This window comes from Phalacrocorax carbo, chromosome 3, assembly GCF_963921805.1.
Source record: "Phalacrocorax carbo chromosome 3, bPhaCar2.1, whole genome shotgun sequence".
Lineage (NCBI taxonomy): Eukaryota > Metazoa > Chordata > Aves > Suliformes > Phalacrocoracidae > Phalacrocorax > Phalacrocorax carbo.
In genome coordinates, this window is record NC_087515.1 from 86776157 (window position 1) to 86789071 (window position 12915).

The following is a 12915-nucleotide window of genomic DNA, read 5'->3' on the forward strand; positions in this document are numbered from 1 at the left end:
TTATGTTATTGTATTGGGTAAATAAATTATGCATCATTATTTGTATTTCATATAACCATACATATGTAATTTCTTTATGAAAGTAACTGGTATACTTTGAATTTTAAATAGCAGTCCGACTGTAACAGTAATAGCTTGTGTTATGCTGGTTGGTTTTGTCATTTATACATGTGAAATGCAGATTACTATAAGAAATATAGTAGGTTAATACAGATTGAAAAAAACCCTCTTCATTGGAAGTACAGGCATATGAAAACTAATTTCTAGGAACATTGACATTAGCATATATCAAACACGTAAATATCTGGAGAAAGTACATGTAAAAGACCTCTAGAATTGAAATATGAATGTAATTCTTTTAGTGTTGTGCCCACTGTTCAATCAATACTTGTCTCTGCACTCTTCAAGTATTGCATTTTCCCACATTAGGTGTACAAATACTTGATATACATTTCAGCTCCTTCATAGTTGAGCACTTCTGTGGATAGGAGTAAACAACTGCCTGTATTTTTTAGATTCAGAGACTTTACTTCCCACTCTTTTGGATTAGGTGTAACGCTTTATTTCAGCTAAATAATTGAGTCAAAACATAAGATCCATCTCTTTCTGTTTCCTTTTCCTTCAGATAATTTCCCAAAGAGATAACGATGGTGGTTCTTCAGTGTCTTCCTGAAGAAATCTGGTTCCTTTAAGTTGTTATTCGAACTTGTTCATGCATGAAGTTTTCTTAAATTATAGTTACTCATGAGCTATCATTTCCCCTGAGTATATTCAATCCTGTATCTTATGAGTTCGAACTGTAACTGGGGAAAAAGGGAGGGAGGGGGGAACTACATATCTTTCATGCCAAATATTTATACTGTTACTTACGTTTTCCATATCCCTTTGGACATTTTTGAATATTATTGGCAGTGATAGCAAAGGGGTTGGGGAATAGGTATATCAGCATAAGATTGCATTTACTTATTGCTTCAGCCATGAGTATTAGCTGATGGTTTGTTTCACAGTATCATTGTTTCAGCAGCTTTCTGCATCTAGTTCCTTGGTCACTATTGACTTTTTCTTCCTTGTCAGCACTATGGATTAAGTTTTTGCTCAGCATTATTCTTTAAGGATCAATATGTATCTTTATGAAAAGATTTAAATATTTGGTTTAAGTTTTGTGGTCTAAGCCATAGACATGGCTTTACGTTATGAAACTATTTCTTTTTTTTCTTCAGTAGATTTCAGTATGGATTATCTATCATTGCTGTTATTACTGCCCCATGATGCTAGAAAACTGAATACCAGAAGTGCATCTTATAGTCTTCTGTTATGCCTGGAACTTTTTACTTCTGTACTTTGAATGAGATAGTGCACACTAAAAAAAGATTCCTTTAGTATTTAAGTGTCTTTCACTGTTTTCCCAAACTGTTTTTGAATGAAAAGTATTGAATCATATGTTTACTTTTTTGGGGGGTGCAAGAATATGCTAAAACATTTGCTTGAGTTAAACAAGCTATTAAATGTCATCTTTACCAAGACATCTATATGTGTGAGGTACAGTGTATAGTATAAAAAAAAAAATCCAAACAACAAAACCCAAAAAAACCCCAGGTTACGTAAAAACGTAATACGTGCACACACTCACAGTGCCCCAGTCTTTGCCTAAAGTTTCTTTTGTTCTGTTTTGAATGGAGTGGGACTCAGTCTGTCAATGAAGCACCCCAGTGAGGCAGCGCAGGCTGAGGAGTACAGCAGGAAAGCAGCAAGCAACTCCAGTGAACATACGGTGCAGACTTTGCAAACTTATTCAGCACCTGGAACACACAAGAGACTAGAAAAATTCATCTTCTTGACTGGAACAGTCTTCATGGCTGTAGAGGTTGCAAACTTATTCAGCACCTGGAACATTCTGTGCCATGTGGGGCTTGACACCCAGTTTGTATTCAGTGAACCCTTAGCTTCCTGTTGTCAAGCCCTCCTTTTCCATCAAAATTTTGAATAAAATAGGCTGTTTTCAATCCATGCTAAACTTCAGTTTGACCCAAGTTAATCTGCTTTAGTCAACGTTGCAATGGCCTGGGAGTATGCACTTGATCAGCTGCTATTGCTCAGCTGAGGGTGTAGTCACTTCTGAAACCTTCCAAAACAATCACAAACAGGTGCAGGGACACATCTCAAGATAATTACACATTCAAACAGTAACAAATATTCCTAGCATCACAGGCCTCGCAATGTTCCAAAGGTGAAAGGTTTCATCTGCTATTACCTTCCCCTACACTCCAGCTAATCCTTGGTATTTCTCCTGAAGTAAAAGCGACTCTCCACACTGAAATGTCACATACAGGAGTGCCACTGTAATTTTGGAGAACAATGACATCTGAACACAAATGAACTGGCATTTAAAGGGCTTGAAATGTTATTTGAGGAAGACTCTGATTTAGACAACTTACAAGGAAGTCCATGCTCCTGGAAATTAGTAAATCAAAAACCACTAAGCCATCTAGGACTTTGAGACAGTGCTTATATGATGTTTGGTACTAAGATTTACCAGAATAGACTTTGCAAGGTCAAGGAGTCCCCTATATAGAGTCCAATCTCCTATGTAAAACAGCTTAATCTAGTGGGGGCACTGGATCTTAAATGATACATGCTATATATCAGTAATCTCTCCTTTCAAAGATGCTCTGGAAAGCTTGGGAAAGTTTCTCAGTCAACAGGGGAAGTTAGAAATTTAATTTATATTTAGGCAACTATGTCCCATTATTGGTCCTTTGTGGCTCAGTCTCAGACTCAAATGGCTCAGTTTCCCTTGGAGAAGAAAACCTTACCTGACCTTATAAAAGTATTAGAATAAATCATGTTTTAAAACTGACCAGCAACTCAGTAATACTGTATGAGACATATATTAGATATCCAAGATCTCTAACAGAACTGTTTGAAAAATTATTATTATTTTTCTTCAGGAAATTTCCCCTTATTTGGTTAAAAAACCCCACAATTATTTTGATTTGGAAATGTAATCATGAAGCTTATGGTAGCTATGAAAACAAATCTGGGAGACTTACACTTCCAATATATTGTGCATGCGGTGTTTACTGATGGCACAATATTTTCTATGAGATGCCATAGTTTCTTCCGTGAACAATGAAAATCTGTAATAGGAGTCCGATATGTGTTTCTGCGTTGTGACCAATAAAAATGAATGGGGATAAAAGACACATAAATGACAGATCTTATGAGTTACTTTAGGGAAATGCCTAAGACAGAATATTTTTATTTGAATGTTTACATCCGCCTGGGACTTTTCCTCAGTTATATGTACAGAATATATATTTGCTGTTAATCTTTAATGTTAGAATATGAATTTGCATATATGTAGCAGATGCAAAATTTATTAAAATAATTTGTACGTGCCTTTTTTTAAACCTGACCTTTTATTCTTTAAGTGTTTTTATCAGATATATGACTCTGTATTAGCGACTATCCCACAGAGTTTAAGGCAGTCCTTAATTTATGGGCTCAACCACAGAGTGAATTATTGTAACAAGGGATCATTCTCTGCAGCTGAACAAGATACTGTGTTTTCTACACTTTTCATTGTTCCCTTGCTAATGCTGAGGAATTCCTTTTTCTGATGTGTTAGTGCCTGCTATTTTGTATTTTGGGTTAGACACAGAACACTAGTTTTCTTTCTAATGTGAATTTCAAATTGATATTATATTTTACATTATGAAAGGAAATGTTCCTGTAAAGTAAATATTTTTTAAAAATAATTTTAATTATCAAATACCACAAAGAGTGAAGTCCATATTTCTTGCCATGCTTTTGTTCTCTTATTGGCATATGAAAGTCAGGATTAGTGTTGCAGATCTGTCATACTCTACTCGTAGTATGTTGTGCTGGTTTTGGCTGAGAAGGGGTTAATTCTCCTCACTGTGGGGATCAGGTACCTTTCCAGCTTCCTGCCGCGTGGCGGGGGGGGGGGGGGGGGGGGGCGGGGACTGGGAGGGGCGGGGCCACGGCGGGGGCGGCTGACCCCGACTGGCCAACGGCAGGTTCATTCCATACCACGTGACACCATGACCAGTATATTACAGCGGGGCGGGGGCAGTGGTGCACGTGTGCAGGTTGCGGCTCGGGAGCGGCGCGGCGTTGGGCGGTGAGTGGCTGCGGCGCGTGCTGTTTGTTTCAGCGGTCCTTTCCTCTCCCCCCTCCCTTCCCCCCTCCCCCGGGGCTTTGTGCCTCTCATTGTTCTCCTTTACATTGCATTTCTGTTGTTGTTTCTTTTAATTTTAATTATTAAACTGTTCTTATCCCAACCCATGAGCATTACCCTTCTGATTCCCTCCCCCATCTACTGGTGGGGAGTGAGTGAGCGACTGTGTGGGGCTGAGCTGCTGGCTAAACCACAATATATGTGAACTATAGGTCAAACTCAGAAGTACAGCTCAAGGAGAGAGAATAAAAGAAAGTCAGGATCCATTCCAAGCCTAGTAAAGTAAATTATTTTTAATTTTAGAACTTCTGCAATACTTTTTAATTTAATTTACAGTATTGTACTTGGAACTTAATGAGAAACATGTATTCCTCATTAACTGCTTTTCTTAAGGACAAGAAGACTTCTAAATGAACCATGTCCAGGAGTGGAGTAAACTACATGGCACTTCTAATTAGTTTATGTTCCTGGTCCATGACAAGCTTGTGAATTATACTAGAACCCTAAACTGCAGTCATGTCTAGTTCATGTTTCTAAGCTGAAGTAAGATCCTGGACTGCATTAAAACTGCAGTTTAGAACTGTACACAAAGCTGGGAGGTCTCTATCAGTACCAAGTCTGCTAAATTGATCTGATGTCTAGTTTGAAACTAGAACAAGAGCCTCTAAGCCTGGATTGGGCCATATAGCGCTTGTAACTATATGGGCTGGCCCTCAGCTATCCAAACTTAACACTACCCTTGAACTTCACACTAGAGCTTTTCCTAGCTATCAGTTTCTTCCCACTGCATTACAAAAAAAAAACACCAACCCAAAAACAAACCAACAACAACAAAAAAAACCCAAAAAACCCAAACCCCAAATACTACCCCAAACCCCAAACCACTTTCATTATATCAGCACACAAAAAAAAAAAATTGAAAAAAGAAAGGACAAGTCAACACTGCAGTTACATCTCAAATTTAAATTTCCTCTTGGCATGTTATACATGAAACCTTCATACCTGTCAAGTCTCCACAGCTCAGGCTTGTGGAAATTCATCACTTTAAAAATAATTTTTATTACAAGATTAATTACATAATTTGTTATAATGTTGCAGTAGTGCTGATGCCATCAGGTTGGAACAGGCACGAACGTGATGATGTGAAGGTTCTTGGCCTCCCCAGTCAAGTGTTCCCTCACTGGCCAGGGAAAGCACCCACCTCACTTCCCGCTGGTCTTCCTGACCATATACGCAGACCCGACACTGATGATTTGGCAACGGGTCTGGTTTCTTGTCCTGCTCCTGCTGCAGTGAACAGCACATGGCTGCCTGACTGGTACCACCAGGCAGCATCACGCACACATCTGCACACCTTGTTATTGCCTTTCCTGTTTCTTGGCCTTTCTTTTCACCATCCTTGTTCTCCCCTTTCTCTGCCCTCTCTGCCCAAATAAACAACCTTCCCTAATTAATTTTTCTCCCCTGGTGCAAGCTGTGATAACACTGAACCCAAATTTATTATTTCTGATAACGTTACCTAGGTAGTCTCTGCCATGTATGCCAGTGCTGCTTTGATTAGCCAGGTTTTGCTGGTACTCACCAAAAGGTGCCCAGTTTCCCTCCAGTTTTCTGTGAAGTTTGCTTCTTATTCAACTCCTGCTTTAATCATCTGTGAGGTTTGGTTGTACTTCATGGCAGGATTTGTAACTTTTGTCAGCTTCTCACACAATTCCTTATGTCCAGTGGTTTTCTATGTCCTGCTCAGTTCTTTTAACCTCAGGCCAGGTGAGAGGTCTTGTCATTTGCCTGCAGCCCTAATATGTCAAACCTGCACTGAAACCAAGTTTATGTACTGAAAAGTATCCGCTGGCTTTCTTTATGTCAGCTTAGGTAAAGGGGTTTAGAAAACGATGTAGTTAAACTTGTGTTATTTCCATGTGTACAGATGCTCTTAGAAAAAGATACAGAGGTACTGCCTAAAGAGATTTTTCTCTGCTGCACCAATATTTATTTATATACAGGTGGTTTTTAGACTCAAGAATAAATCTTCTATCTATGCAATGAAAAATTATGAGTAAATACTAATCTATAATAATAACTTATAAGCCACATGAAAAATGGCATACCTTCATATTTTTATTTTATACAATATCTTGAAGAAGAAATGTTGAGGTTTTTTCTTGATCTTGTGGATACCTCAGAATGCTGTATACACAAAACATCTCTTCTGGTATCTGTAAATATAAATACTGTAATCGTTCAGGCATTAACCGATGAAATTGTTTGAAAATATTCCTGCCTTGATTGGTAGCTAAATCTTTTCTGTTGTGGGGCAATGCAGAGTTTAAAAAGCTTAAAAACTATGCTTAAACTAGCAAAATATATCTGTTTGAAAGAAGACTGCTGACTCTACACTAAAATATAACTCTTTTGAAATCACATGCATTAGTCCTGTACGTGCACCTTCTCATGTTCTTTCTACTACAGATATCTCCTGAGAATACTTTTCAATTGCTTTCCCAGAAGCACAAAGATGTTGCATTAAGATGTGGTAACAAGGGTGCAGAGAGTCCACCTCCAACCTTCATTAGATAGGTTGTGACTTTTCTTTTATTAATATAAATTGCTTCATTATAAGAGATCATCTAATTATTTCTGAATTCACAAAAGGATATTCAAATAGCCCTAAGGGAGATTTAAACTTCAGACTTTGCTGGAGAGAGATGGACATGTGAGACAGTTGTCAGGGAATCTCTTATTGTAGGTAGCTTGAAAATTTTTATAGCTCTGAAATTAAAACCCACTGGACTGATGAAAAGAAAAGAAAGAAATAAAAGAACCTCCAAAAAAGATATATGTGCAAAACTTTGTGTTAGATAATCATAGTGCCTAAAATTGCATTCATCTAACTATCAGGGGTCTGTAACAGAGTTATAAATATTTTATTGGATTTTCAATAATAAAAGAATCCTTAATGGATATGATATAGGGTGAGTGCACTGCCACTTGAAAGGTCTGATATATGGAAACTCCAGCCGCTTTGAGCTGAATCAATAAATCTCACGAGTTTGTGTTATGATGCCTTAGTATCTTGTCACCTACCATCCATTTAAAAAAAAAAACCAAAACCCCCAACCCTATAATAACAACATTGGGCTGTGTTTTGTTCAGAAACTGAAACACTCAAAGAGCTGATTAGAAGAACAGCGTAAAAAACTGATTTCTTTATTTCTGTTGAACCAAATTGTAGAATTACTTTTTCTTTTCTAAATGATGTTCAGAAAATAGAGCACTCACCAGCATGGTGAAGATCAAAATTCAATGTCCATATCTATACAACAGGTTTAAACTGAAACCTTCCACAAGGACCACAGAGTTACAAAGTACCTGAGACCTGTGATGTCTCCTTTTTTGATATTGTTATTTTTTTTTTTCAAAACAAGACACGTACACAGCAAAACCTGGCACCCAGTCATTCCTTCTCTTTCCCTTTGAAAAGAGAATCATCAGTACAGACACTTAGTCCTGTTTGCCTGTGGGGTCTCTCTTAGTGACTTTATAAATATTTAAATGCAAAGCAGAATAGCCCTAACCTAATGTTCTTCAGAAGCTCTGATTCAGAGCAGTGGGTGGCCTGGCCTCTCAATTAACAGGGAGATTAAAATCTTTGTCCTGAAGTGAATTGTGTGGTTTTAAACTTTGACAGAGTGTTCACACCATAGAATTATTAGGCAGAAAGAGAACATCTCTTCACTGCATCTGGTAGTCTCAGCTGATACTGTTGGGCAAATTTAACTTGCATTCGAAAGTTATTTCAGAAGAAAAATATTAATAAAAAAAAACTTTCTGATGACTTTATTCCATTGATTTTTTTATCACCCCTTTCCCTCCAACTTCTGTCACCGGTGTTCCATGATGATATTTTATTGCAAAAAAAAAAAAAAATTAGTACATGTACATTTAACTATTTTATAAATAATTAAATATGCAATGTTTCCATTTGGAAAGCACTGAAAAAAAAAAGATAAAATAATTTGAAAACAAAGAAATATATTACTGGAGGTAAAAATAACTTTTAATAATAAATACCAGAAGCCTTATTTCCCATTGTTCTTATAATTCTGCTTTGAATGAACTGGAGCTTAAACTATAATTTCTTATTGTACAAAAATTTAGGAAGCAAGTTACAAGTATTAAAGATCTTGTGATATCACAGATTAGAAATAGGTGAAATCTGGGTGGGAAAGAGCTACTGTGTGAAAATTAAGAGTTAAGCAGTTGAGGTTGGCCTGATTTTTATTTCCAGTTACTCAATGCTTGTCTATTTTCCTGGAATTGACTGGGTCCATTTTGCCATCTTTAGGACAGCCTTTAGGAATAATGTGTAAAAGAGTTCCTTTCATAGAAACACAGAATCATAGAGTCATTAAGGTTGGAAAAGACCCTTAAGATCATAGAGTCCAACAACTAACCTATCACTGCCAAGTCTACCACTAAACGATATCCTCAAGCACCACGTCTACCCTTCTTTTAAATACCTCCAGGGATAGAGACTCAACTACCTCCCTGGGCAGCCTGTTCCAGTGTTTGACAGCCCTTTCGGTGAAGAAGTTTTTTTCTAATGTCCAGCCTAAACTTCCCCTGGTGCAGCTGGAGGACATTTCCTCTTGTCCTATCGCTTGTTACTAGGGAGAAGAGACCAACCCCTGCCTCGCTAAAGCCTCCTTTCAGGTAGTTAGTTGTAGAGAGTGATAAGGTCTCCCCTCAGCCTCCTGTTCTCCAGGCTAAACAGCTCCAGTTCCCTCAGCCATTCCTCATAAGACTTGCTCTCCAGACCCTTCACCAGCTTCATTGCCCTTCTTTGGACACGCTCCAGCACCTCAATGTCTGTCTTGTAGTGAGGGGCCCAAAACTGGCCACACTACTCAAGGTGCGGCCTCACCAGTGCCGAGTACAGGGGCACGATCACTTCCCTGCTCCTGCTGGCCATGCTTTTCCTGATACATCAGCCAGCTTGGCTACCTGAGCACACTGCCGGATCATGTTCAGCCAGCTGTCAACCAACACCCCCAGGTCCTTCTCTGCCAGGCAGCTCTCCAGACACTCCTCCCCAAGCCTGTAGCGTTGCATGGGGTTGTTGTGACCGAAGTGCAGGACCCGGCACTTGGCCTTGTTGAAACTCATACCATTGGCTCTGGCCCGCTGTAGGGCCTTCCTGCCCTTTCATGACATATTATATACTTAACCTGGTACAAAATTACATTGGTCAGTAGGACCTACATTTTTAATTTGTCAAGGGAAAGAAATCTCATATTCAGAAAGTCAAATAAATGTTTGGTTTTGGTTTTAAAATAAAGACAGACTGCTTCAGGGAAGCTGCAGGTCCAGGGGCAGAGTCTCAGTACAGCTGAAGCTACAGAAATTTTACAGCTGACATCAATGAAATTATGGTTTAAGTTCTGATTTTAAGTTTGGTTCTTTGCAAACATCTGTGTGCTCTTAATTATATGTGAAAATACTAAACTATATGAGGGAGTCAGATTTTTTCATGGGCATACGGCCAATTAATAAGATTCTTTATCACTATCACCTGACTTTAATGACAAGTAGCTTCAGTGCAATACATCTTACCTAATTTTATTGATTTCAGAATATGTTCCACATGATTAAGGACTGCAGACTGGGCTCAGATATCTTACAGCCTCTGCACCTTTGTACATATAGTGTGGATTTTAAATATTATATGTCTGGGTTTGCCTGATTTTACATAACTTTTTTGTAATTCGAATCTGAAGATTTTGAGACACAGTTTATTTTAATAAATCTAAAAAGAAAGAGAATAAAATATTAAAATGCTATTCTCTAATGATTTTTTTCTGTGGTATTGTATGTCATGATATGAATCAGCCTAAGCCGTTTCTTAAGATTTTGTTTACTGCATAACCCTATGAAGAGGGATGTTTTCCTGGATCCACAGGGGTTTTTAAGACCTCAACACCAGTGTTTTATCACTTCCTTCTGTAGGAACCTACCACCTGACCATCCCACCACCAAACTTCTCAGGTAACTGCTACCTAAAATCTTTTTCAAAGCAAAACAGGCTGAGATAGTTAAAATACTTTAACTGGTAGTTTGAGTTACTTTGCCTGGTTTTGCCAGACCACCAAGCCCTCCTTCCATGACAGAGCCCAAGGGAGCAATAACCTCTAGCAGATGGACTAATAAGTAGCTGGTAGGTGTGGTGTAACATCTTAGACTGTAGCTGCTGTTTCGAAGTGAACATCTGTCTACAAAATACATATCTTATGTTGAAAGAGCTCCTATTCAGTAAATATTGTTGTTGAGTTTTTCATTCATTCTAGAAAGCTGAATTCAACTCATGAGTCAGTTTACTGAAGTGCGAACACACCAGGCTTTGGCACACTTCACAGTTACAATATCCAGGGCAATGTATTGTACATCTAATTCAAAGTAACATAGAGTAATTAATCATCTGTATACCTCTTAGCTCAGGATGGGATTAACTTGAATGTCTGGTGAAATAAAGCCTTTTTCGTTTGTCTTGGATGTTTGCATCCCTTTGTATTAAATATTTCCAAATTCATCTATTTTCTTCAGTCTGTTTAGTAGACTAGTCCTGAACAAGACAATATTCTTCTCTACCAAAATTCTTTTTTACTTCTACTATGCCTTTTAGAAGTCCTCTGCATAGTGAATGCGTTGTTAGTACTAGTCCCACTGCTGCACTCTACTCTGCAGGAAAGTTCAGTCCAGTGTTTGTAATCAGAATCCTTGCTTTTCCTGAGTTCTAGGAGGGCCATCAGTCTGCCTTCTGCCTCATCAGTCACTGTGTGTAAGGATATTAGCTCTGGTTTTGAAAATTGTTTGGCTTTTCCAGAAACATTTTTTTTTAAATTCAGCATTTCACATCTCTCTTTTTCCCTGTAAGTTTCACAAAACTCAAATAATTCTGTGATGTTTGTTTGTTCTTTTCTTTTCTTTTTCACTATATGATGGGCTCTCCTTGTGGCAGTTTAATTTTCATAGTAGATGGAATAGGTTGCTGGGTGTTTGTATTGTATTTCTCCATGATATACTTCTAAAATTCACGTGTTAAGGAACTATTTCCTCCAGAAGAATTTTGCTGAAACCTGCCCAACTATGGATATATTTTTATGTTCTGAACAACCCAAGACACTAAGTCCCATTATTTCATTGTCATATTTTGAAAAATACCTATATTTTAAATTTCCTTAAATATATTAATATGAATTGTCCTTATTTGTTCTTTTTATGAAAGTTACAGGAAATAGGTACACAGAATTTGGTGGGTGTATTAAATCTGATACAATTTGCATGATCCATTGAGCTAAACCAAAAGTCCAGAACTAAGGTTTTCCAACCTTGGGATTTTCTAGATGACAGTAGACTTTTGAAGCTGTGGCTGTGGTTGCAGATGCCTTTTTTTTTTTTAAGAAAGAAACTAATCTTAAGTTGAGTCTACTTCTTTCATTAAAATGTCACTAATGCCAAACACTGAATAAACACAAATTACTTCTGTTGTTGCCTTTCCTTTATCAGTTTGCAATTTATGTTCTCCTGAGGAATATGTGTTCTCTTGAAGACCAGGTTATCTCTACAAGTTATAGGAAATCACAATAAAGATGAATTTTTTATTCTTCAATATGAGGGAAAGGAAGAGAATGATGAACAGAATGAAGCATCTCAGGTCAGGTCATAGTTGGTGCAGAAATGCACAGATTATATCCAGAACCCATCTCAAAATTTTGAGGGTCTGGCCCTATGTGAATTTTAAACTTCCCTGGGCTTCTATTGATTTAATGGAAGCTAAGATTTCATATCAGTTTCAAGTAATGACATGGACAAAGAAGTGAAGCAGAAGCTGATCTCTGCATAGGGAAGCATGCAACATTTTCCCAGCACATCACCTTCACAAAATGGAGGGGAAGCATTGGGAGCAACCTGTTGAGTATGGCAGTATCTAATGGGTGAAATTACATTTGGTCAGTTATGTAAGCTTTTTGGAGACTGTCACATAGAAATTTAACCATCAGAATCCAGATAACTTGATGATGGAAGTTATACAGATGGAGAGATAGATTTGATTAAATTTAAATAAAGAATTCAAAAGGTCATGAATACACTGGCTAACTGCAGATGCTCAGGACCACTGATACACAGATGAATTGCTTCACTGCAAAAGTTTCTTTCCTTACTCACCAAACTCTAAACTGAAAACATCAAGTGACTGAAATCCAGTTACAATCATTTTGTCCCAGTTTCTCATTTCCATCCATGTGGTTATTGCTTCTTCGCAGCTAAGATTTGTGTACAGTTTCTGCTGTTTTAACTTTCTCAATCTTATTCTAATGCACCTGTGTGTTTCATCCTCCTAATACAAAGCCCTTTCAGGTCTTATGTTAAATAAGATTTATATGGCTTATGCTCGCTTGATATTGTTTCACAGTTAGTGCTATATTTCACACACGTATTCACTACAGTATGAAAACCTCTTTCTCTGTCTCCGCGTAGCAAACACTATCTATTGGAGAACATGATGAATTAATGAAGTAGGAGAGAGCTTCTGTGCCATGCCATAGCTAAAGGACTTGGTATGAACTATTTCTACCCAGCTGCAGAACGCCACAATTGAACTGTGCCTCAATTTATGTCTTGTGTTATATGCAAGATTCTGCTATCTCACATACTGG